At 46.5% G+C, this 26806-nt stretch overlaps 1 protein-coding gene across 1 annotated transcript in view; it reads right to left on the bottom strand.

Annotated features, from left to right (window-relative positions):
• SYNDIG1L (synapse differentiation inducing 1 like) overlaps window positions 1-4567 on the bottom strand; it is a 20234-nt gene extending 15667 nt beyond the window's left edge. Inside the window, exon 1 of the mRNA XM_017528672.2 lies at window positions 4414-4567. The gene's annotated coding sequence lies outside the window, so the exon portion shown is untranslated. The remainder of the gene's footprint in view (window positions 1-4413) is intronic.
• Window positions 4568-26806: the final 22239 nt, after the last annotated feature.

The raw sequence follows: 26806 nt of genomic DNA, 5'->3' as shown, positions 1-26806 counted from the left end.
AAAAAAAAAAAAAAAAAAAAAAAAAAAAAAAAAGGAATATTTAGATTAAAAGGCCCACCAAGTACCAAGCTGGAAAAATGAGATACACACACACACACACACGCACACACACACACACAGAGAGAGAGAAGAGCAGGAAGGCGAGAAGTAGACGAGTGTGTTTTAAAGTGTGTTAAAGAGTAGAAACTCTGCTTGGCAGCTGGATGTATGGAGTCGAAGCCCAAGATAGTGTTCAGGGCTGGAAAGAGACTTGAGAATCATCAAAGGACCTTTGGAGAGAAAGAGAAGAGAGGGGCAAAAGACAGAACAGAAAAGGAAAGGAGAGAGCTGATGAGGGAACCCAGGAAAGACAGATAATACAGCTGGAACACTTCTTGGCTCCCATGGGAGGTTTCTCAGTCTCTGTATTCCAGGGAGAATCAATTGCCCCCTTTCTACCCCCTGCCACCCTGGGCTCCCATGGGCTGGACTGGCCTCTCCGTTAAAGCATAATCCATCTGCCTGGGAGATGGGCTTGTGGCTGACAAGGGTGAAAATTGCTGACAGGATTAGGATGGTGGCTCTGCTACTCAAATTAGTCCATTTTCAGGTGGAAATCAAATATTTTTTTTCTCACCGAAACAACCTGCCTCTCCACTGAAGCAGCTCATTCCCAACCACTTAGAAGCAAACAGCGCGTCTAATGGCGGAAGATAACACACCTAATGGAGGGTTTCAGCATCGGGCCCCACCCCCTGCTTGGTTTGCTTGCCAGGTGATGGGGGTGGGGGGCAGCTGCAGGGAGGAAGGAGGAGAGAGAATAAGGGGGGAGGTAAGAGAAATGAGGGGTGAAGATCGGTCTTTAGTGTCACCTGGCTTGCAGCAGAGGGGACCTTGACCCATACGGGATGCCAGCTGAGTTCCTGAGAAGGCAAAGGAGTTGGAAAATGCAGAAAGTTTAGAGAACTGGGATGTTCCTTCTCCCAGAGTGAAGGCTGTTCCTCCTGCTTCTGTCTCCCTGGAGTGGTGTACTTTGGAGCTGGAAGCCCCTCTAGGGTGCACAGATGAATTGACTTTTGGACTTGAAGGTAGCTAATGATTAGAAATATCTCTGTATATTCTCTGCTTTTGCCATTTTGTGTGTATCATGCAGGGGAAGAGACCCGTATGTGTGTATTTCAATGTTTTGCTCTCTCTCTTTACACACACACACACACACACACACACACACACTTCTTTTTTTTCCTTTTTCTTCCTTTTTTTTTGGACAGAGTCTCCCTCTGTCACTCAGGCTGGAGTGCAATGGCATGGTCTCGGCTCACTGCCGCCTCCGCCTCCCAGGCTGAAGCAATTCGTGCCTCAGCCTCCCGAGTAGCTGGGATTACATGCCTGGCTACTTTTTGTATTTTTAGTAGAGATGGGGCTTTGCCATGTTGGTCAGGCTGGTCTCAAACTCCTGACCTCAAGTAATCCAGTCACCTTGGCCTCCCAAAGTGCTGGAATTACAGAGTGAGGCACCGCACAATTTCTTGATGACCATGCTGCATTTATTCTTCCTCTTTCTCAGCTCTCCCAACCTCTGCCCCCAAGATCACCCAATCATGTGCCATATACCAGGTTTGATTCCTTCTTTCCTTTGAGGCCTTGTAGAGGGGCCAGGAATAAAAGCCTCAGCAAGGAGGGAACGAGGGGAACACAAGGAGCAGCCAATGGGTAGTTTTCCCTGGTCAGGAGAGGAGCCAGATGTCATCTGCCTGGGTGACCAGAGACGCCCGTACCCTGACAGCTCTGGGAGTGGGGTGTCCACCCAAACAGCTGCAGAATGAATGCCAGTGTATTGTCCTCACCCCAGTAGCAGGCCAGCTCCCCCGCAGATGAGCCTTGCAGAAAAGAAAGCACCTCGCTAGCTTGCTGTTGCTGCCGCCGCCGCCGCCACTTTGTTATGAGGGTTAGTGACTGTCCATTAACTCCAGAGAGCTGATTCTTGCCAGTGCTGCACCAACAGCTGGGAGCCAGAAAGCGATGACGTGAGGAGGGGGGACTTGTCCCCCACCCTGGCTAGACACTTACAGCATAATTCGGGGAGATCACTGGCATGGCTTACTCAGCTCTACCAAAATGCCAATTAGCTAAGGTTTTTCTGAGCATTGGCTGGGCCTGCCACAGTTGAGAGAAATTATTATCAGAGAAACTCATTTTGTTATGTATATGTATCACACATATAAATTCTCTGTAGGGATGGATCTTTCCTGCTTGTCCCCTCCTCTGGTCTTCCTAGGAGGGAGATCACAGCCAGGCAGGTCCATGGTAGGAGATGGCCAAGGATGGGGTCCCTGGTCCTTACTCACAAGAGATGGTGTTGGTGGTGGTGGCAGGGATGATGGAGTGGTGGTTCCCGGCCTCTTGGTTTGGAGGCAGGAGCCCCTCTCAGCTCAGTCACTCTGAGTCACACTCATGGTTTTCCCAGAGAAACAAAAAGAGAGGGGGTTCTTAAGGAAACATCAGAAACATAAATGGCTTTTTCTGGTTCCTATTGCTCCCTTTCACTCAATTCACAAAATCCAATTCATTACTAAAAGGCCATTAACTTGTCAAACCATGTTGATAAAGCTGGCATCCTGTATTCAAGCAGAACTGAGGGGTTTATGGGCTTAGGACAGCCTCAGAGAGCCCTACAGAATATCAGGGCTTGAAATCTTAAGTCATCTAGCCCAACTCTCTTCTTTTACAGACGAGAAAAATGAACCCCCAGAGAAGAATGGACCTGCCTTAGACCTTAGACAGAGGCAGATGTGTGACCAAAACACAGGGCTTCTGACCTCCGGTTAAGTGCTTTTATTCTGATACATTTTAACATTTCATTCCCTCATTTAATACCCGATTAGGGAGTCCTTACTATCTTCCTAGTGCTGTTGGGGAGGGGGTTGTGGAGGGAGGCAAAGAGATGAAAAGAACACAATTCCTGCTTTCAAGGAGCTGTTTCCCTAGATCTGTGGTTCTTAGGGAGAAAAAATAAAAACCTGTGAGTCAGACTCTCACCTTGTGTTATCTCCTATAGGTGATGGTGGAAGAGGAGAAGAAGGGAGGGCACACTTTTGTCTCCTAAAGATTTTTAAGTTAGGTTTCACTGATTCTGGGACCCCAGGGCAGCCAAGGACAAAGGGAGAAATGGCCAGGTTGGGAGAAGATGGGGTAGGGGTGACAATAATCAGGTCATTGCCAGCAGGCCTGGCTAGGGGTTGGGAACAGTGACAGCAGGTCACACTGGTATGGAGATGTACAGGTGGCAAGCCTCCAATCAGGTGCATTGTTTTTCAGTGGGTTCCAAGACAGTTCCCTGAGGTGGGCAGAGCAGTGACCTTATTCCCACTCTAGGGGTGAGGATAATGAGGTTGAGAGAGCTTAAGGAACTAGCCAAAGCCAGTAAACTGCCAGCACCCAGCCAGGAACTCCTACTCTAGTGCTCTTTCTATCCCTGGGGGTGGGGAAGTTGTGCTGGGTTACAGGGTGGGGGTAAAGCAGTAGAAAGCGGTGGTCAGCCACAAGGATAGGTCGTGTCTTCCTCCATGCAGTTTTATTTTGATCGCTACATTCTGCTAGTCATAGAGAACTCTGCTCTGAAGAACTAGAAGCCCTTTGCAGGCCTGAATGAGCTCATTCAGCATACTCTTGCCAGAAAGAGAGAGAACTCCAAATGGAGGCTCTGTCTAGGGTCACCAGCACATAATAGAAAACAGGACCCAGGTTCCCCGACTCTTTGCCCTCATGCGCCAAGAGATGCGAAGCAAATCAGGCCTGCTTCTGTGAGAGTCAAGAGTGTCATAGGAAAAAAAATATTGAGATATCTTCCAGGACCTCCTTCCTTCCCTGAAGAAATGGGTTAATTCATCCTAAGGGGCCTTGGCCGAAGAGTCCTTCCCTTGGCCCAAGAGCCATTTCCAGGGCAGAGAAATCTCAGAGCAGGGGGTAGCACAGCCACCCCAGTCACTCTGGTGAACAGGTTTGGGTGCGAGGAAAGGGCATCTTAGTGAAGCCTGCTCAGATTTTCTTGGTGTCGCAAAACCTTGGTGGGGACTGGGGTACCAGGGAGTCTGAGGCTCTAATCAGTATTTCTTGCCGCCAGTAGGCAGGGTGTCTAGGAGCTGCCTGAGGTCAGGGTCAAGGCCTGGTGGTGTGGGGTCACGGTGCCCAGGAACCTGTCTTGACCCCAGTTCCTCAGGGCCCTCCCAGCACCCCCAGCCTGAGGGGTGAGGGGTAGGGAGGGACGAGGTGGGAGCCTCGGCAGAGCGCGAGGTGGGAGCCTCGGCAGAGCGCAAGGTGCTGCCAGCAGAGTCAGATCCCCCAGCCCTGAGAGGGCTCCCGTGCCCTCCCCAGCTCACTCCAGGCTCCGCGCCTAGCTCTGCGCTCCCGCTGCACCCCCAGACCGCCCCTTACCTGTCCCGCCGCGGACGGTCCCGCCTCCTCCGCGGGGCTCGGGGGCTCGGCATGGGCTGGTGAGCGACGGCGCCCCCGCCTCGCGGTCGCGGTCGCGGTCGCAGTGGAGCTCCCGGGAGGGCACCCCAGCTCCCGGCCCTGCGTCCCAGAGCCGCCGCCGCTTCAGCACCGCGGACAGCTCCCGCCCGCCGCCCGCCGCCGCCGCCCGCCCCGCCCGGCGCGGTCCCGGGAGCCCCGCATCCTGGCCGGGCCCCGCCGCCGCCGCCGCCGCGCAGCCCTCGGCCCGGCCCAAGGCGGCTCTGCGCCGACTTGGGAGAGCGGCGAGGAGGATCCCCCTCCTCCCCGCTTCCCGCCGCCGCCGCCTCCTTCTCGCTTCTGTGCTCCGTGCTCCCTTCCACGCTCCGGAATCAGCCCACCAGGCACTCCGGACCCGGCTCCCGGGCGGGGCGGGGCGGGAAGTCGGGGGAGCCCAGAGGAGGCGGCGAAGCGAGGGGGCGCAGCTGGAACCCGCATACCCGCTTCCTGGAGCCGAGCCCTCTTTCCCAGCCCTCTCTCCACTCCTCCCGCGCACCCCAGAGCGATGGGAGGCCCTTGGGCTTCTTGAAGCATTTTGGAGCTCTTAGGCTCCCAAGCCAGTCCTGAGTTTTTAACATTGATCTGTCCTAAAAAGAAAAACAAACAGCATTTATTGAGCACCTACTATATACCAGACATCACGCCGGCTGTGTTTCATCAACATAAGCTCATTTAATTTTCTTAACAACTCTATTAGGCAATATAGCCCCCTCCCCCGCGTTTCCCTTCCCTGCCCCGCCCCTCCCCCCTCCAATTTTGCAGACGAGGACGCTGGGCTCACAGAGATGAAATCTCTCATGATTTAGAGACACAGTGCTGTGCTGGGAAGTGCACAGGTTTTAAAGCCCATGGACCTAAATTTTGGTCCTAAGGTTGCATTTGCTGTATAATCTTGAGCAAGTTACTTAACCTCTTAAAGTCTCAGGTTTCTCATGGATAAAATGAGGAGTCATATGAGGACAAAATGAAATGACATATGTGACACATTGGCACTCAGTGGGCCCTCAGTGAGTGAGTGTTTCCCTGAGTTTTCCCAGCAAGAGCCCTGAGATCTGAATGCAGCCCTTTTGGCTGCTTTGTCTTCACCCCGTGCCACTGTTTACCTCCACCTCAGTTTTCTTCTTTTTTTTTCCTTTTAGCATGGGGATGCTCTATCTTGAGTGTTACCAGTAGATGAGCCTATTCTTCAAGAGCCTTCACGAGGTCTTGAGTCTCACCAAAGTCCCAAGAGGTCAGGAGGAGAGAGTATTCTCATTTTCTGAGGTAAGTGTAGGTCTGCAAAGTAAACCCTAGAGCAGGCTGCAGCTGGGGCTGGAAGGCACGAAGAACCAGGGTCGGGCAGTGGGATTCCATTAGCATCCACTAGCCTCCTAGCATCTAGCTGAGGATGCTACAGCACAAGGCATGGTGGGCTCCAGGACCCCCTCACTCCCACAGGATGTGGGCATCAGGCACAGTTCGGCATAGCTCCTAGAGTGCAGAGTAGGAGTCAGGAGGGAGTCCACACCATGGGGCTTGGTTCTTCTTCCCTTCAAGGCAGGACAGAGAACTCCCTCATCCTGTGGTCTGTCTCAGGGCTGGCATTGGTGTTTAACTTGTTGGGTGCTAAATATATTATTGCTCTTCTGGCCCCTGCCTCATTAGTGGATAATGCATTAATAAGCCCCCTGAGGCCAGGAAGGCTTTTGGATCACTCATCTGAGGCCCACACATCATCTTCACAGACACCCCCCTCCTCAACACACAGACATACAGACACACACGAGACATTGTCTTTGGTGTCAGGGCACCCTCCTGTGTCTTTGCTTTCTCTGGCCTTCCTCGCACAGGGGCTTATGGCCCCCTACTTGGCCTTGGCCTCCCTCTGCTTCTCCCCTCCCTATCCTGGCTTTGCTCCATGCCTGGGCTGCATACCGAAATACTAATTGAAAGGATAATAAAAAAGCCAGTGAAGCAAAAGCCGCATATAAATTCTAAATACTAATGTTGATAATTATACACTGCTGCCTGGAGGGAAAATTCAAAGAGAGGCTGTTGGTGTTGTGTCAAGGGCCCTGGCCTGGTGTCAGGAGACCCAGGTTCTAGTCTCGCCTTTGTCATTAATTGGCTGTGTGACCTTAGGCAGTCGTCTCATCTTCCTGGGCCTTTGCTTTCTTAGAATTCAGTAACTTTGAAGAAACTATAAGTGCAGTCAGCAATGTTTGATGCTTGTGACAGAGAATAGTGGGTAATGCAGTGATCAAAATTTCTTCAGGGAAATTCTTTACCTCTCACCAGGTATACGGGTGGCCCAGGGACTGAAGAATCTATAACCATGCAAAGTTTCCATTCTTTTTCCATTCCCTCTCTTAATCCCTCCCTTCCTTTTTCCATCAAGCATTTCCTGCTGTGTAATGAAAATCAACCCCTCTGTTAGACACCACGAATGGAAAGCATAAACTATTGTCCGGGCCTTTGAAAGAGCTGTGGTGGAGGGTGATGAGATCGATAGACATGTCGGTCAGCAATTTCAACACATGGTGATAAATGCTGTCATGGAGTAAGTGAAGAGTGCCAGAGAAGGAAACAGCTTGCCCTGCCTGGGGAAGTCCCAGGAGACTTCCTGGAGAAGGTCTGAGTTTTATTAAAGGAGGAGACAGTCACCAGGCAGGCCATGGGAGGAGGCGATTGTTGGTAGGAAGGCCGGAGTGAAGAGCAGAGCCTGGAGAACTGTTGAGGAGGCTCTACTGGAGCCCAGGAAAGAGGTGGTGAGAACTTGAGCAAGGCAGAGTCAGCAGGATGGGAGCAGGGAAGGGATTTAAGACACTGCTGGGTGAGAACAGAGAGGAGAGATTGGTTGTGGGGAAGACAGCAAGACCTCAAGGGTAACGCTGGGAACTCCTGCTTCTGGGAAGCTGATGCTTTTTACCAGGGGGGTATCAGGAGGGGAGCTAACTGCTTATCCTGGGTAATGCTGCTGAGTGCTATAGCCCCTCAGTTTCTAGCTACTCTCTCTCTCTCTTTTTAAAGTTTTATTTTCCCTTTGGTTCCTAGAAAATTTTATTTATTTATTTATTTTATATTTTTTTGAGATGGAGTCTTGCTCTGTTGCCTAGGTGGAGTGCAGTGGCATGGTCTTGGCTTACCATAAACTCTGCTTCCTGGGTTCCAGTGATTCTCCCACCTCAGCCTTCGAATAGCTGGCATTACAGGTGCCTACCACCATGCTTGGCTAATTTTTTTTTGTACTTTGAGTAGAGTCGGGGTTTCACCCTGTTGGTCAGGCTGGTTTCGAACTCCTGACCTTGTGATCCACCTGTGGCCTCATCAGCCTCCCAATGTGTTGGGATTACAGGCATGAGCCACTGCACTCAGCCTTTGTTCCTAGAAAATTTTCTTAAGCGGAAAAGGCTCCTCCTATCTTACCTTGATTATCTTAATGGAAAAGGGAAAGGCTCAGGCTTGGGCCAGGAGAGCTGAGTGGGGCAGGGCAGCCCTGGACGCTCACCTGGAGGTAGCAGGCATCCTTGCTGGGACCAGGGTGAGGACCACAGGTAAGGGACAGAGTAGGCACTGGCTGAAAACCTGGAAGGAGATGCCCTTGGGTCCTCTTCTCCTCCCACCTCTCTGACATTCCACAAGTGAAATCCAACACAGGAGGGTTCTGTTTTAGTTGGAGTCAGCTCCAGCTGCTAATCTCTTCCCACCTGGAGACTTCCCTTCGTTAGCTTTTTCATGCAGAAACTCTTAGTTCTTTTTACAAGGGGTTGATTGCCTCACAGTGTTCCCAGGGGAACGTAAATCAGCACCAAGCATAGAGAGATCTGCCCCACTGCTACTTCAATAGGCCACGCATTGGAAAAGGTGCTCCCTATAATAAGAGGACAGGCGAGCCCCACCCCTGGCCTAGTGACCCCTCTACTTCAGAGTTGAGCTCATGCCCAAGGCCATATGGCTGTGATCCACAAAGCCCTGGCTAAAGGAGGATTGTCTGGTAAAGCACAGGGACAGGTGGGCCTTTGGACTGCCCATCAGCCAAATCCTGCTCTCATGGATATGGCTCCAGAATGACACAGTTCCAAGGAAGGGTGCATATATGGCTGTAAGCAAATAGCAGAAACAAATTCTTGACTCTTAATGCAAGAGAGACCCTGGAAACCCTCAATGCTTCTGAGTCAGGCCCTTTGGCTAGAGGCAGACCCCCAGCAATGGAATCTAGAGTTGTCTGTCTTTTAAACTTCTCATCTGGGGGGCTTTGGAGGTACATTACCACAGCTGCTCACTTCTTCTCTCCATAGGAGATTGCAAAACTGAAGATCAAGCCATTTCTTTAGAAACACACTGATTCATGCCAAGGAAAGAAGATGATGAGAGTTCTTAGCACCAGTCCCGCTCTCTGCTCTCCTGCCAGGCACACACTCACTTAAGCCTGGGGAGGAGAGTGGGTGAGTTACTGCAAATTTGAGAGGCAGGACCAGAGCATAAGGTGGAGGAACCCAGCCACCGCAGACTGCACAGCTCTGAACTCCAGCAGCTCTAACTCTGGCATCCACAGGCTGCTCGGGCATGGGAACATTTGCACCCTGGCAGAGAAACCTACAGTCTTGGCACTTTCCCACTTTGCTGGAGCAGGGATGAGTGAGTGTACATGTGTGAGAGGTTGGGAGTGCTGGGGTGGGCTTATCAACAGTGGCAAGCAAGCAGACAGCAGCGTTCTTTTTCACCCGATATGGTGACAAAATGAAAATGAGTGGAAGAATAAGCATTCCTTTTTTTTTTTTTGAGTCAGAGTCTCACTCTGTTACCCAGGCTGGAGTGCAATGGCGTGATCTCAGCTCACTGCAACCTCTGCCCCCTGAGTTCAAGTGATTCTCCTGCCTCAGCCTCCTGAGGAGCTGGGATTATAGGCACCTGCCACCATGCCCAGCTAATTTTTGTATTTTTAGTAGAGACAAGGTTTCATCAGGTTGGCCAGGCTGGTCTCAAACTCCTGACCTCATGATCCACTTGCCTCAGCCTCCCAAAGTGCTGGGAGTATAGGCGTGAGCTACCATGCCAGGCTATCTAATTTTATTCTTATAAACATGTATCATTCCCAGTTTCAGCATGAGGAAAACTAGAAGCTAAGTAACCAGAGAAGCTAAGTAACTTCCAACTTGGAAAAAATAGAGATCAATACCAAGCCAAAAGAAAAAAACAAAACTGATGCATGATCTTGCCTTCTTCCTGGCCTTGAAGCCAGAGTCAGTGTGATGGGGCTGGTAGATTTGCAGAAGGAGGCTTTCTTTGCCTTCACTCTGAACTGGGGCAGTGCAGAATGGGCCCCAAGCTCCCACAAGATCTGACTGGAACCCTTTAAAGAGCTAAGGCCTAGGACCCAGGACTGCTCCCATCTTTGTGCATGTGTATATTTGTGTGTGTGTGTGTGTGTGTGTGTGTGTGTGTGTGTGTGTGTTTAAGGTAGGGTGTGTTTGCCCCAAGAATGGCTTTCTGAGCTGGGAAAGGAGAGCCTTTCTCCCTCTGTGTGAAGTGAGGAACTTTCCTTGTGCCTTCCTGAGGGTCTGGGGCAGCAGAGCACTGGAAGGCAAAAGGTTATTGGTACTAAGAAAACATCCCTGGAGATGCTGGAGAACTTGTTATACTCTTCGGTCCAGGACATGAAAAAGAGTCCATTTTGAGTGCCTATTTTGTATTAAACACTTTCATCTTTTAATCCTCAAAATAATTCAATAAAGTTGTTTTTAATCAAGGCTCATGGAAGTTAAATTAATATACTAGATCGATACACTCAACAAATGACTAGCAAGATTTGAAGCCAGGTCTCTGTGATGCCAAAGTTGATATTTTCCCCACTCTTTACCCCAGCAACCTTACTCATCTGCATCATTGTCCAAGGAATTGTGACATTTAATGAGAGAGCAGAAAAAGAAACATGAGGAAACAACCTCATAACGTACAAAGAGACTCTCTGGACATGCATGCCCCTCAGGTGGAATTGGAAAGATGCAAGACCCCGAATTCTCTGCTGGGTCAGGAACCTGTACTTGCCAAACTCAAAGGCTGAGCCCTTTAGTATGCCTTGTTCATTTCTCTTTTGTTTTATTTTAATTTTTCTGATGTTCCCTTTGAAGATCGCAGCCTAATTCAGCTGGGTTAACAGGACCCAAGAGTGAATGGGTGAGGGAGGGAGAAGCACTGGGAATACCACCCTTGGGGCCAGCAGGGTCTGCAAGCAGAGGGGAAAGTGAAAAAAAATGCTCAGGGAGAAGGGAAAACACTCAGGCTACTGCCTCCCTTTTGCCAGAACACCCACTCCCAAGGATCCTCCTCTTCTTGTGCCTTGGAAGGGGTGTGTGTGTGTGTGTGTGAGAGAGAGAGAGAGAGAGAGAGAGAGAGAGAGAGGGAGGAAGGGAGAAGAAGGGATAAGCCAGTGAGGCCACACTACTTGCAGTTACTAGCTTTCTGATCCCTGGTCACCCATGGTCCCAGCAGCAAGTAGTGCTTGGGGCACCCATGTAAGGCTGTGCATTATAGCAAGCACATATTTGGTTTCACTGAAGCCTTCATCTGAGCTCTCCTTCACACCCCGGCATATAATCCTCTTCCTTGGCTCCCAAGCCTGTTACTCCAGCACAAACTGTGGGCCCAGACTACACTATGATGGCAGGGCTCTACTGTGTCAATGAGAATGTTAACAACTAGAGCAGTGAAGGCACACCGAGCTGGGCTGGGCACTGGAGAGCTATTGAGAGAGAGGTACAACAGACACAGAAGGAGCAGGCTGGGCTCAGTGGCTCACGCCTGTAATCCCAGTATTCTGGGAAGCCAAGGCAGGTGGATTGCTTGAGGCCAGGAGTTTGAGACCAGCCTGGCAAACACACTAAAAATACAAAAGTTAGCTTGGCATGATGGTGTGCCTGTAGTCCCAGCTACTCAGGAGGCTGAGGTAGGAGAATCACTTGAACCCGGGAAGCAGAGGTTGCAGTGAGCCGAGATTGCACCATTGCATTCCAGTCTGGGTGACAGAGGGAGATTCTGTCTCAAAACAAAACAAAACAAAACAAAAAAGAGACAGAAGGAGGGATGGATGGATGGATGGATGGATGGTAGGTTTTTTTGAGCTCTTGCCATGTGCCAGGAACTGTGTTAGGAATTTAAAAAAACGTGCTATCTCAACGAATTATTAAATCTATGATGTAAACATTTACTATAAAAATATAATTTTTATTGATTCTTAAAAAATTTAATAGGTGCCAGGTGTTGTTCAGATGCTCTATACATTGTTTCATTTTGTCTTAACAATACTTCATTTCTTTGGTGCTAGGAGAACAATCATTGCAGGGATCTCTAACCCTTGCCTGAGGAGATGCTGTGGAGGGCTGGTGGAATGAGCAGGATTCTTTGCATCGGCACACCTAGATTCAAATCATGGTAGATTTGCCAATACATGTTTGCTCTTTTTTTGGAAAGCAATTTGGTACCATGTGTCAAAGGACAGGGTAAGTTCACTACTGGGAAACCATCCTAAGGCAGTATTAATAGGTAACATTTTTTGAGTAACTACTACATGCAAGGCACTGCTTTAGATAAATAGTCTGATTTAATCCTTTTTTGAGACAGAGTCTCACTCTATAGCCCAAGCTGGAGTGCAGTGGCATGACCTTGGCCCACTGCAACCTCCGCCTTCCCGGGCTCAAGCAATTCTTGTGCTTCAGCCTCTCAAGTAGCTGGGACTACAGATGTGTGCCACCACGCCTGGCTATTTTTTTAAAAATTTGGTAGAGATGGGGTTTCACCATGTTGCCCAGGGTGGTCTTGAACTCCTGAACTCCGGTGATCTGCCCACCTCGGCCTCTCAAAGTGCTGGGATTACAGGCATGAGACACTGTGCCTGGCAATCTGATTTAATTCTAACAACCCCATAAGGTAGGTACTATTATCATCCCTATTATGCAGATGTGAAAACTGGGACACATAATTTACCCAAGGTTTTACGGCTTGTAAGGACAGAGTCCAGATTCCAATCCAGGCAGCCTGGCTTCAAGGCCTCATTCTTAACCTTAATACCATACTAACTGTGTAAGCTTTGCACACAAAACTGGCCATCACAGCATTAATTATCTCTACAGAAAAACTGGAACATACATAAATGTTCAAAAAATAGGACAATGAGTAAACAAAATTTAAATGATATTTTAAAAGAGTTTGCAATATCATAGGAGAAATGCTTGTGTTATAAAATGAAGTGGACAAAAGCAGGTTACAAAATTGCACATATAATATAACCACAAGTATGCAAAAAAGCCCATAAAGATCCTAGGAGGGATTAAAACAAAATGCTATTAAGGGTTTTCCCTTGATGGAAGTAAATATGGTTCCTTGAAACGTTCTTTATTCTGCTTTTGTATTTTCTAACTCTCTGCAATATATATGCACTACCTTAAAATTATTTTAGAGCTTAAATAAAAATAAATATCCATTGAGTGAACGATTGCTACATTGGGTACCCTTTGAAGACTCATCCTCTCTCTCAAAATCTTAACTCCCAGCAGGAACAGTGGTGGGGTTGGGGAGTGACCTCTACCCCTGGGCTGCCTTGGTGGGAGAATAATAGTAAATGAGGCCGCATTTCTAAAGGATTATGTTCTCCTCACAGCCCTAGTGATCCCCACAGAAAAAAGGAGGGCAAATAAAAAGCAGCGGGGAAGACGCAGGGAGTGGGAAATACAATGGCGGGGGAGAGAGAGGTGGCAGAGGAGATGACTTGGGGAGGAAAGGGGAAGAGATCAAGGAAAGCTGGAACATCCAGAAGGGTCAGGAGACTGGGAGGGGAAAGTGAATGAGTGATGAGGATGATAAAGAGGGCGCAGAGAGGGGAGGGAGAGAGAGAGAGAGAGATTGTGTGTGTGTGTGTCTACATAGCAAACTGGTAAGGGATTTAATTCATTTCATTCTGCTAAGCTGCAATGTTTTTCCCCCAATGTTACAGAAAACATTTTCTTCAGTTAAATGCTAAAAATCTAGGGGAAACCTTTAACTGGGTTTGCAACTTGAATCTCTCCCCCTGCCTGGCCAGCCCCCCATCCTGGAGGCTCCAGTCAAGAGGACCTCTCTGGACTGTAGCCATTGCAATCTTCCAGGGCCAACCAGGCCTATCCCTGCTTCAATTCAATCAGCCAGTACTGGGAGCTTTGGTACCAATAGACAAGCATCAGGACATAAACAGGATTAAAGCTCAGCTCTTCCAGAGAACAGTATACAAAGGCTGCTTAAGGCTTCCAGTTTGCAAATGAAAGCATTAAAAAAAGTCATGGAACAATGTAAAATCTTCAAGGATCATCTGTAGAATTCAACCACAGAGTAAGAAATGAGGCCCAGAGAGGAGCTGGCCAGGGCCAACAGCTGGTCGGCAGGGGAGTCTGGGCTTTGTGATTCCTTACCCAGTAGAATGATAGCTTCTGATAGGAATGATGTTTTGTGTTTTCAAAGCGCTTGCTGTGAATCTACTTTTCTTTTTACCTTCATCATATGCATTGGGGTAGGTAACCCGGTCATAAGTTCTACTTTTGTAGGTAGAAAAGGAGCAGCTCAGACAAGTTATGGAATTCTCACAGCATCACTGAGCTGACGATGGCTGGAACTGGGGGTCAAACTAAATCTTCCTGGGAACATGTACACGGGACTTGTTGCTAGGACACACCCTCCGGAGGAACTTTCAGTCATAGAAAGTCAGGATCAATTTTGATTTCTGCAGTTTGCTAGAGCCCTCAGGTCAAGGTTCCTCCTTGATGCAGCGCAGCAAGTGTTAGAGGTATAGAGTGAGGGTGTCCACATTTCTACCATTATTTTCTGGTTTCTACTGTAAAATCCTCTACTTGGCTACCGTTCTAATAGTGTGAGGCCTCAAACCCATTATCACTGAGAACCACTGAGAGAGCATTTACTATATATAGAAAACAGGGTAGGTTCTGGGGATACAAAGAGATATGAGATATTGCTCTGGTCAGCAAAGACAGGATTATTTTAGCTGTGGAATAAGGACAAATACATACATGTATAAAGAGATGACAAGTCTGGGTTCTCCACAGTGTACTGCCTTTGCATGTGCCATTCTGCTTCCTTGAAATCCCTTACCCCACTCATTTTTTTTTGTTGTTTTGTTTTGAGAAAGTGTCGTGCTCTGTTACCCAAGCTGGAGTGCAGAGGCACGATCATAGCTCACTGCAGCCTTGACCTCCTTGACGATTGCTTAAGCAATCGTCCTGCCTCAGCCTCTCAAAGTGCTGAAATTATAGGCATGTGCCACCATACCTGGCTAATTTATTTATTTATTATTTATTTTTTGTAGGGACAGGATCTCACTTTGTTTCCCAGGCTGGTCTCCAGCTTCTGGCTTCAAGTGATCCTCCTGTCTCAGCTTCCCAAAGCGCTGGAATTACAGGTGTAAGCCACCACAACTCACCCACCATTAAAAGCTCAGCTCAGGGGTTTCCTCCTTGGTGTCTTTTCTCAGACTCCTCAGCCTGGGCTGGATGCTCCCTCTCTGGTTTCCTGGTAATAGCTTGTATTTTCCCTCCCATAGCACTCAGAGCATTGTACTTTTACATCTTACTTGTCTCTTCTTCTCTTGACTCTGAGTTTCTGGGAGGAGGATGCGGCTGTATTTCTATCCCTTGTACCTAGCCTAGGGCTGACATAAGTAAACACTTAATAGATATTTGCTGAATGAAGAAAAGCAACCATTCTGCTTCTAGTGCCTCCAGTATATAAGCTCTAAGGCCCTCGCAGCTCTGATGTCCTGGGACCTCATGCTGGCCATTTGAAGCATGGATTTCAGTGACAGAGGACTCAATTCATTGAGGCAGGGCATGACTTCACCTAGTAGTAAACCACCTCACAGTAGCACCTCTTTTCCTCCTCAAGTACCTAATGATAAATCGATCATGAACAACAGTGGGGACTTGTGGCCTACTTCACACCTCTTTTGTTAGAATGACCAGGGCCAGCCGAGCGTGGTGGCTCATACCTGTAATCCCAGCACTTTGGTAGGCCGAGGCGAGCGGATCATGAGGTCAAGAGATCGAGACCATTCTGGCCAACATGGTGAAACCCTGTCTCTACTAAAAATACAAAAATTAGCTGGGTGTGGTGGTGTGCACCCATAGTCCCAGCTACTTGGGAAGCTGAGACAGGAAAATCACTTGAACCCGGGAGGCGGAGGTTGCAGTGAGCTGAGATCGCACCAGCCACTGCACTCTAGCCTGGTGACAGAGCGAGACTCCGTCTCAAAAAATAAAAAAAATAAAAAATGACCAGGGCTGGGAGAAGTCCAGCAGAAATATGCTGTCCATTTCTAACAAGGTCTTACTCATGTACCTGGTTGCTAGGCATGTGAGGCTGGGAAAAGTCAGTGGTTAGACAATATGGAACATGCAAGAAAGGAAACTAGCTAGTAGTACTTGCAGATTAGAATGGCAAGGAAACTTGATGGAAGCAAACATTCAAAGTGCCTGCCAGGCTTTTAATAATGTCAGAGGAGAAGAGCCTGGAACCAGCTGGAGAATAAAGATAAGAAACACATTTATTTCCTCTGCCTGGACAACATTGACTATCCCCCAACTCCCACTCCTATACCATGTGTTTTACTATTAGAAAACAATTGGTTGCATTTCTCAGGCAAGCTTCATTGTGTCAATCTCTCTTAAATAGGGAAAACGGAGTCCAAGATGTTAGCAAATTTATTGGGCAGTCACTCAGGGGCTGTTTTGCTGTCCATGGTGCTGACAGCCCAATAGGGCCTCAAAACTTCTGGGTCTTTAGCCGGGTTCTTCTGCCTGCACAGATGACCCTGTGGTGAATGATAGAAAGAAATTGGGATGTGGGCAAAGAAAACCCAAAGTCCTGTCTAGAAATACAAGTTCACAATCTATCATCTGAAACCCTTGGCCACAGATGGTTTCCTGAATTCAGATTTTTTCAGATTTTAGCAAGGACATACTGTGCACCTACTGTATGTTATATCAAACCCTTAGTGAGGTCTGGGGCAGCACCACACTGCCAGGCACATCAATATATCTGCAGTAAATTGTATGACTAGTCATCCTAAGTGTGATCAATAAAGATGTTAAATAATGTTATGATGGTCCAGGTCAGGGTCTTCCTCTGAATGATAAAATAAAAGACTTAAAAAAAAAAAAAAAAAAAAAAGAACTTTTGGTTTCAGAGTGTTTTGGATTTCAGAATTTGGGTTAAGGAATTGCGAGCTCACAGTGGTTCCAACCCCACCTTAAGTAAACTGACCTGTAAAATTTCCTGTGGTTGATCAAACTTTCTAAGCTTGTAAATTTCCTGGAAGGGGGTTGGAGGCAGGGGATGGATGGGAATGAAACTAAAGCTTGGACCATCTATTTCTCAAACTCACTGCATCCCCAGAGGGTCACAGGCATAACTTTCTCCTCAGGTCAAACAGCTAATAATTATTGAGGAAAAGCTATAGATCCTGGAAGTCTCATGGCTGACACACAGGCTGAAAAAATTAAAAGGCCATGAGCCCTTTTTTTCAAGCCAGAAGCCTGACCATCCCTTGACCCTGGGCAATCTTACATTTCCTAACAGCCAACCATGAAGCATAGTTGGAATTCCTGTCATGGGGGAAGAGTGTTCTGTTATCAGTGCCTAAAAACAGCTGCTAGTCCTAGTGACTGCTCACTACCTGCCACATGCTATACAAAGTGCTTGACAGGCATTAGCTCCCCTATCCTTATCACCGCTTCATAAGGCAGTGTTATTCCATTTCACAGGTGAGGAAACTGAGGTTCAGAGGTTAAACAACACACCTTAAGTCATAAAACTGGTAAATGGTGGAGATGGGGATTTGAACCCTGATCAGTCTGTCTCCAGCGCCTGCATTGCTTCTCTCTTACCTTCACAGTCTCACTGTCAGGGGTGTTGGTCTGAGTGTGAACAGGGGATCCAATTGCTGCTAGTCCTGGGTCATTTTAGTTTGTGGTGGCTTTTTAGTTAACTATGCTGTGAAATTATATATATATATATATATATATATATATATATATTTACAATATATTTTTCAACTTAAAAAGTTATACAAGTCATAATTGCGTATGAAGTGGAGAAGTCAAGGGTATAAGGGTGCTTTCCGCTTATGGCCTCCCCTAGCCCACTTCCAACTGATTACGTATCGTATATCCTTCCAGAAGTTCATGTGTACTTTCAGTACAACAGGAGATTATACATAGTCTATCATGGCTTTAATTTTGGCCTTAATAGTGTATCTCTTCATATCTAAACATATAGAATACCTCATGCTTGTTTTTATTATACTAATTTTTAAAAAGACATGATAAATGTCCCAGCAGTGAAAGGGATACATTTCTAATTACTACCTTACAGCATGTAGGCACAGCTGTTTGTTTTTGAGGAAGAACAACACAGTGGTTAAGAGCGTAAAGCATTTGGAAATAAGTCCCCAGTCTGTCCCTCAGGGACTTTGTAATTTTGGATGAATATCCATCTCTCTGAACCTCAGTTTTTTATCTGTAGAGCGGTACCAATCATGGAACTTCCCTTATGGAGTTGTATAAACAAGAAAAGATAAAGCAGTTAATGGGTTTAGTACGGTGCCTGCCATTCGGGGGAGGAGGAGGAGCAAAGCAAGTTATTATGGTCAAATCAGAAGCAGCCACACGCCCACTGCTAGAACAGACATATAAGAATCCTCCTAAATTTGCTTGTAAGATAGCCCTTAGTTGATAACATTGAGTTCTGTTTTGATTTTAGTCATGGAAAGTAGGAATAGGTGGATCCAGGGATCTCTTGCTCTCCTGCCCACCCTACTCACCAATTACAAATGAATCACACGAAAAAAGTTTGGAAGCACTGCTCTTGTCAGATAGAACCCTGGACCTTGGACACTGAGCTCCTGTCCTGGGAGTGAAGGCAGGGTGGGTATATAGAATTCAGGGTGCAAAGCGTTGAGTTTGGAGCTAGAAGTTCTTTTTATTTTTCTTTTTGAGACAATATTTCGCTCTTGTTGCCCAGGCTAGAGTGCAATGGTGCGATCTTGGCTCACTGCAACCTCTGCCTCCTGGATTCAATCAATTCTCCTGTCTCAGCCCCCCGAGTAGCTGGGATCACAGGTGTGCATCACTATGCTCAGGGAATTTTGTATTTTTAGTAGAGATGGGGTTTCACCATGTTGGTCAGGCTGGTCTCGAACTCCTGACCTCATGTGATCCACCTGCCTCATCCTCCCAAAGTGCTGGGATTACAGGGGTGAGCCACCATGCTGGGCCCTCCCAAAATTAAACAAACACCTGTGGATTATACCATGTAGTTTAAGTTGCCATTTTTTTTTTTTTTTTTTTGAGACAGAGTTTTGCTCTTACTGCCAGACTGGAGTGCAATGGCACGATCTCGGCTCACCACAACCTCCACCTCCCGGGTTCACCTCCACCTACTGGGTTCAAGTGGTTCTCCTGCCTTAGCCTCCCAAGTAGCTGGAACTACAGGCATGCACCATCATGCCCAGCTAATTTTTTTTTTTTAATTTATTAGAGATGGGGTTTCTCCATGTTGGTCAGGCTGGTCTCGAATTCCCAACCTCAGGTTGATCCGCCCTCCTCGGCCTCCCAAAGTTCTGGGATTACAGGCATGCACCATCACACCCAGCCTGGAGCTAGAAGTTCTAACTCTAAATCTGTCACCACCTCGCTGTGTGACTTGGATAGGTAGTTTTTCACCAGAGCATTTCTAAATTCCATCCCATCCAGCCAGGATTCTAGGATTTATTTAAAAAAATGTTTTTATTTGAATATATATATACATGTACACACACACACACACACACACACACACATTTAGAGGCAGGGTTTTGCTTTGTTGCCCAGGCTGCAGTGCAGTGGCACCTTCTTAGCTCACTGTAGCCTCAAATTCCTGGGCTCAAGTGATCCTCCTGCCTCAGGCTCCCCAAGCAGCTAGGACTACAGGTCAGTGCCACCATGCTTGGCCAATTACTTTTTAAACATTTTTTGTAAAGACGGGGTCTCAGTATGTTTCTCAGACTGGTCTTGAACTTCTGGCCTTAAGTAATCCTCTCTCCTCAGCTTCCTAAAGTGCTGGGATTACAGGTATGAGTCACTGTGCCTGGCTGATTCTAAGTTTTTGTTCTGATTTTCAAGATTCTACTTTATAAAAAAAATTTCCAAGACTATGCAGATGTAGCTGCAGGGAACTGGTGTCCTTAGAAAGCTGGGGGTAGGTCTGGTTTTGGTGCTTGGTCTACTTGGAAAAGCAGAGTGCTGCTTAAGCATTGCAGGGTCTAGAATCAGAAAAGCAGGTTCAGATTTTGACTCAGTCACTTCTTAGCTGGGCACATGACTTAACCTCTCTGAGCCTTAATTTCCTCATGATGTAACATGGGGTTAATAATAGTACCTTTCTTTAAAATAGTACTCTTTTTTTTGATCCATTTATTCTACAAATATTTGTTGGATGTTCACAGTGAGCTGGGCACTGTGGAAGGCATTGTCACACAATTATGAAAAAAAAAACAAATGAACCTAACAGCCTAGTGCAGAGCACAAACAATGCCTGAATAATAACATTAACAAAATTAAGATGGTAACTGTGACAAGAGCTACCACGAATGGCAATATGGTCTTACAGGAACGATTTCGGAGGAGCCTGATATGCTAAGGTTTTCCTGGGAAGGTGATACTTGCCTTGGGCACTGAAGAATGAGGATAGCTAACTAGATAAAAGGAGAAACAGGATGTACAAAAGTTCTGTAGTAAAAGATAAGAAAGAAGGCTGGTGAGATGGGAAGAGAATACAAGAAAACGTGACAAAGCGAGGGTGGAGAGATAAACAGGGTCTAGGCCATGTTTTGTTTTTATTCTAAAATCACTGAGAGTGGAGGCCACTGAGGGTTTAAGCAGGAGGTTGATATGATCAGATTTGCTTTTAGAAGAGATCTCTAGCTAACAATAGATTTTGGAAAAGGTGGTAAAATGAGTTTAGGTGCAATAGCTAGGAAGCCACTACCATGTTTCAGGTGAAATAAGATGATAGCCTAGAATGGGTTAGGAATGGAAGAAGTTGGAGGTGGACAGATTAGGAGATAAAACTGACAGGACTTTGTAGGAGATTAGATGGGTTGGAGTGGGAGACTGTAAGAGAGGAAATTGTCCTGGAGGATGCCTGGGTTTCTGGTTTGAGTAATTGGATGGCTGATGGTGCCATTTGCTAAAAGAGGGGCCCTCCGAGGAGCAGCAGGTATGGGGAATGAGCCTGAGTGACTTTGGACCTGTTGACTTATGGTGCCTCCGAGACATTCAAGTTGAGTTGTACAACAGGCAGGTGGATTGTGGGTTTGAGCTGGAAATACAAATTTGGGGAAAATTAGCACAGACAGTAATCAACGCTATACATATGCATGAGGTGCCTCAGGAGTTAAGCACAGTGTAAAGAGCGGGCAGGGCTTGAGTCTCAACCTCTGAGAAATACAACATTTAATTACTGGTTGAGAAGAATGAACCTGAAAAAGAGACAAGGGGAGGGGGAGCTAAAACTAAGCCAAGAAATGCTGGGTCACAGAAGTGAAGGAAAGAGTAATTCGTGAAAGAGGGAGTGCTCAGTGATGTGGAACAGTGATAAAAGGTCAAGTAAAATGAGGACTGAGAGACGCTCAGTGCTTTTAACAACACAGAAATCACTAGTGACCTTAGCGAGAGCTGTGGATGAGGAGTGACAGGGCGGACGCCAAGGTTAAGGAGATAGTGAGAAGAGAGGAAATGACCACAGTATAGAGCTCCTCTCCACAACTGTGAAGGAGAAGAGAAAGACCAGGCAGTATCCAGAGAGTCTTGAGAGGCTTAAAGAACATCATGTGCATAATATGCTTAGGATGGTGCTTTACCCAGAGGAAACTGGAACTGAGTGTGTTTGACTTAGAGCAAATAACATGAATTCTTGAAAGACCTGAGTACCTGATTTTAGTGCTTCCATATGAGAAGCACTAAAGAGAAAATATATGAATTCTTTGAAAGACCCAGGTACCAGATTTTAGTGCTTCCATATGACATTAATGAGGCTTACATTCTAGAACCATAAAATGGACTAAGCTACCTTGAACGGGAGACCTGGAGGATGGCTGACAAGGGGAGTTTGAAGCCACTTTCTTCAGGAATCACATGGTCTTGGGGTAAAGAAGGATAGGCTGGCCAATAATTGTTGTTAGGTTAGGAGTGAGGGATGGGGAGGGATGATTTCCCTAGGAAGATCCAAACCTCCAGGGAATCTCTGAGCATATTTCAGTTACAATTCGTGAAGTATTCATCAATGACGTCAACTCACAGATCTTTCTCAACTCCTGTAGCTCTTAGAGCCCTGTGTAATTTAGCAATTATTTATTTGAGACTTTAATAAATAAAGCAGATAAAATGATATTTATTTGAAGGAATTTAATTTTATAATTTTTTTTAAGATGGAGTCTCTCTCTTGTTGCCCAGGCTGGAGTGCAATGGCACAATCTCAGTTCACTGCAACCTCCACCTCCAAGCTTCAAGAGATTTTCCTGCCTCAGCCCCCCAGGTAGCTTGGATTGCAGGCATGCACCACCACGCCTGGCTAATTTTGTATTTTTAGCAGAGACGGGGTTGCGCCATGGTGGTCAGGCTGGTCTCAAACTCCCAACCTTGTGATCCACCCACCTTGGCCTCCCAAAGTGCTGGGATTTTAGGCATCAGCCACTGTGTCCAGCCTGTATGTTGTTTAAAGAGATACATTCAACACATAAAATATGAGGCTAGGCACAGTGGCTCCTGCTTGTGATTCCAGCACTTTGGGAGGCCAAGGCAGGAGGATAGCTTGAGCTAAGGAGTTTGGGACCAGCATGGGCAACATATTCAGACCCTGTCTCTATTAAATTTTTTTCTGAAAACCATAAAATAAAAAAAAATTAAAAAAAAAAACAACAACCCAAACATACACTAGGCAAATGCTAACCAAAACCATCTGTTACAACTGTATTAATAACAGTTAAAGTCAACTGTAAGGTACAAAATAAGCAAAATCATAGATAAAGGAAGTTTCTGCATAATGAAAAAGTTTAATTCACTTGTCAAACAATAATATCAAAGACTGGAAACTTACATGTTTCTAGTAACATAGCCTCAAAAAAATTGCAAACTTGGCTGGACGAGGTAGCAGTTTGGGAGGCTGAGGTGGGTGGATCACTTGAGGTCAGGAGTTTGAGACCACCCTGGCCAATATGTTTAAATCCCATCTCTAATAAAAATACAAAAAGTAGCTGGGTGTGGTGGTGCAGGCCTATAATCCCAGCTACTTGAGAGGCTGAGGCAGGAGAATTGCTTGAACCTGGGAGGCAGAGGTTGCAGTGAGCTGCAGCCACATTGATGAACTGAAACCTCATACACTATTGGTGGGAATATAAAGTGGCTGATATGGTTTGGCTGTGTTCCCACCCAAATCTAATCTTGAATTGTAACTCCCACAATTCCCATGTGTCATGGGAGGAACCTGGTGGGAGATGATTGAATTATGGGAGTGAGTCTTTCCTTCGTGATAGTGTGTGAGTTCTCATGAGATCTGATGGTTTTGTAAAGAGGAGTTCTCCTGCACAAGCTCTCTCTTTGCCTGCTGCTGTCCATGTAAGATGTGATTTGCTCCTCCTTGCCTTCCACCATGATTGTGAGGCCTCCCCAGCCATGCGGAACTGTAAGTTTATTAAACCTCTTTCTTTTGTAAATTGCCCAGTCTTGGATATGTCTTTATTGGCAGCGTGAAAACGGACTAATATTGTGGCACAAACACTTTGGAAAACAGTTTGTTCATTTCTCAAAAGTTAAACATAAACTTGCCACATAATCTAGCCATTCCACTTCTAAGTATTTACCCATGGGAAAAGAAAAGCATGAATCTGTACAAAGACTTGCATATGAATATTCAAAGCAGCTCTATTTCTCATGGCCAAAAACTAGAAACAATCCAAATATTCATCAACTGATGAACAGATGAATAAAATATGATATATCCATAGAATGGAATACTACTCAGCAACAAAATAGAATGAAATATTGATATACATAACATGGATGAATTTCAGAATAATTGTACTGAGTTCAAGAGCCAGACCAGAGAAGTGTGCATACAGTATTACTCCATTTCTATAAAATTCTAGAAAATGCAACTAATCTATAGTGACACAAAAAAGACCAGTTGTTGGCCAGGCACACTGTAATCCCAGCACTTTGGGAGGCCAAGGCGGGTGGATCACCTGAGGTCAGGAGTTCAAGACCAGCCTGACCAACATGGAGAAAGCCCGTCTCTACAAAAACTATAAAAATGATCTGGGTGTGGTGGTGCATGCCTGTAATTCCAGCTACTTGGGAGGCTGAGGTAGGAGAATCACTTGAACCCAGGAGGCAGAGGTTGCAGTGAGCTGAGATTGCGCCGTCGTACTCCAACCTGGGCAATAGAGTGACTCCCTCTCAAAAAAAAAAAAAAAATCAGTTAGATAGTTGTTGTTTGGGCAGGGAGAGGAGTAAGGTGAGGAACAGGGAAAAACAGGAAGGAGAATTTACAAAGGAGGATGAGGAAATTTTTGTGAGTGATGAATGTGTTTGTCATTATGATGATAGTATGGGTATACAGATAGGACATAAGTCAAAACTTAGCACACTGTACACCTTAATATATGAAACTTGTTGTATGTCAATGATACCTCAGCAAAGCTGTTTTTAAAAAAAGAAGTTAGAAAAAAAAAGAACTAAATAAAAATACAGGCTGGGAGCAGTGGCTCACGCCTGTAATCCTAGCCCTTTGGGAAGCCACGGTGGGCAGACCACTTGCGGTCAGGAGTTCGGGACCAGCCAGGCCAACATGGTGAAACCCTGTCTCTCCAAAAAAAAAAAAAAAAAATTAGCCAGGCGTAGTGGTGCATGCCTGTAATTCCAGCTACTTGGGAGGCTGACGCAGGAGAATAGCTTGAACCCAGGGAGGCGGAGGTTGTAGTGAACTGAGATTGTGCCACTGCACTCTAGCCTGGACAAGAGTGAGGATCTGTCTCCAAAAAAAGAACTGAATAAAAATACAAAGAAAGAAGGAAATAAGAAAGATCAAGATAGCAGAAGTTAATGAAATAAATGAAGTAGATTGTCCAAGGTCACACACTTAGAGAATGGTAGAACTGGCCCAAATTCAGATTTTTCTGACCTTAAAACCTGTGTTCTTTACAGAAGTTAAACGTCTTCACCGTTTTCCAAATTTCAGTTGTGAGGTATTATCACCTTCATGATTTCTGTCCTCTAAAGTACTACCCACTATTGTTTACTTCATATGTTTCTTTAAATTAGCTCACTTTTAAAACTTAACCTCATCTTAGGCAATAACAGCTGTGAAATCAAGGTTTTGATAAGCAGTTAGAATGTTCCTAACACACATTAGGAAATAAATACATATCAATTCAAAGGAAAACAAATTCCCCCATTGTGAGGGTTAATTGTATGTATCAACCTGGCTGGGTTATAGTTACTGAATCAAACACTAATTGAGGTGTTGCCATGAAGATCTTTGATAGATGTGGTTAGCAGTTGTCTGTGACTGTAAGTCTACAGTGCCTTTCAGTGAAGGAGATTATTCTTGATAATGTGGGTGAAACTCAATCAATCTACTGGAAAGCCTTAAAAGCAAAACTGAGGTTTCCCTGAGAAAGAAGAAATTCTGCCTCGAGACTGCAGTGTCAGCTCCTGCCTGAGGGTTTCCAGCCTGCAGGCCTGTCCTGGAGATTTCAGACTTGCAACCTTCACATCTGTGTGAACGAATTCCTTGAGATAAATCTCTTTCCATTCTCATTATTTTTTGTGCTCTGCCTAGAAGGGCCTGAAGGAACCAGGGGAGGCCAGCCTGGCCGAGAACACCTTTCACATCCCTGCGCCGCCCTGGGTTCCGCAGGCCTCACCTGGCTCCACTGTTGTCTGGAGCTGTTCCTGGCTGGAGCAGAATATGCCAGTACCCTCCTTTCTTCCCCAGTCTTTTTTATGAGACAGATTCTTGCTCTGTTGCCCAGGCTAGAGTTCAGTGGCACAATCTTGGCTCACTGCAACCTCCTCCTAAATTCAAGCGATTCTCACCTCCTGAGTTCAAGTGATTCTCCTGCCTCATCCTCCCAAGTAGGTGGAACAGGTGTCATACCACCATGCCTGGCTAATTTTTGTATTTTTAGTAGAGACAAGATTTCACCATGTTGGCCAGGGTGGTCTCAAACTCCTAACCTCAGGTGATCTGCCTGCCTTGGCCTCCCAAAGTGCTGGGGTTACAGGCATGAGCCTCTGTGCTCCGCCCCTTCTTCCCCAATCCGATGCGGCTTCCAAGCTTTCCTCCTCACTCTTCAGGCTGTCATCCTCTCCCTTCCAGACTCCTAAGACCTTCTTTACCTGCAGGTCTGACCCCACTTCTGGGTGCCCCTCCCTCCAACTGTGCTGTTTTCCCTCCAGGGTTGGTGGCTGATGGTGTTCCTCTTTCTCTGGAGAGAGAGATGAGACTCATTTCAGTGGATCCCCTGGCTGCCCCCAGCTCCACACTTGCTCCCAGATGTCCATCTCCCGCTAGGATCCAGGCTCTGTCCATTACTGTGAGTGTCAGGGAATTTAGGCTGCAAGAAGAGAGGGGACCGAGGCCATTGAGGCCAGGGGACAGCCTCACACCCTACAATACAGGCTATGTCTCCTCTTCTCTTCCCTCTGTACCACCTAGAAAGTCCCGTATGATAAAACGGTGGCAACTGCCATGGGGACAAGACTGCTCTGTGCTGCTCTCCCAGTATCTCAGAATCTTCTCTTGAGCCCCTGCTATGTACAAGACACTGGAATTACGAAGGCAAATAAAGTATAGTCCTTTCCCTTAAGGAATTTCTAATCAAATAAAATGCTGAATTTCTTACAGAACCAAGGAGGAAGGAGGGCAAGAGTAGAGTAGGAAAAAATTCCCCTTTTTTTTGAGATGGAGTATCACTGCTCTGTTGCCTAGGCTGGAATGCAGTGGTGTGATCTAGACTCATGGCAGCTTCCTGGGTTCAAGTGATTTTTGTGCCTCAGCCTCCCAAGTAGTGGGACTAAGGGGTGTGCCACTACTGTGTTAACACTGGCTAATTCTTATACTTTTTGTAGAGATGGAGTTTCGGCATGTTGGCCAGGCTGGTCTTGAGTTCCTGGCCTCAACTGATCCACCTGCCCCAGCCTCTCAAAGTCTTGGGATTACAGGTGTGAGCCACTGTGCCTGGCCCCTACTATTATTAATACCT

Source organism: Cebus imitator, unplaced genomic scaffold (genome assembly GCF_001604975.1).
Source record: "Cebus imitator isolate Cc_AM_T3 unplaced genomic scaffold, Cebus_imitator-1.0 Scaffold54, whole genome shotgun sequence".
Classification (NCBI taxonomy): Eukaryota; Metazoa; Chordata; class Mammalia; order Primates; family Cebidae; genus Cebus; species Cebus imitator.
The sequence above is the reverse complement of the archived record's forward strand: the minus strand, read 5'-3'. Positions and strand labels throughout refer to the sequence as shown.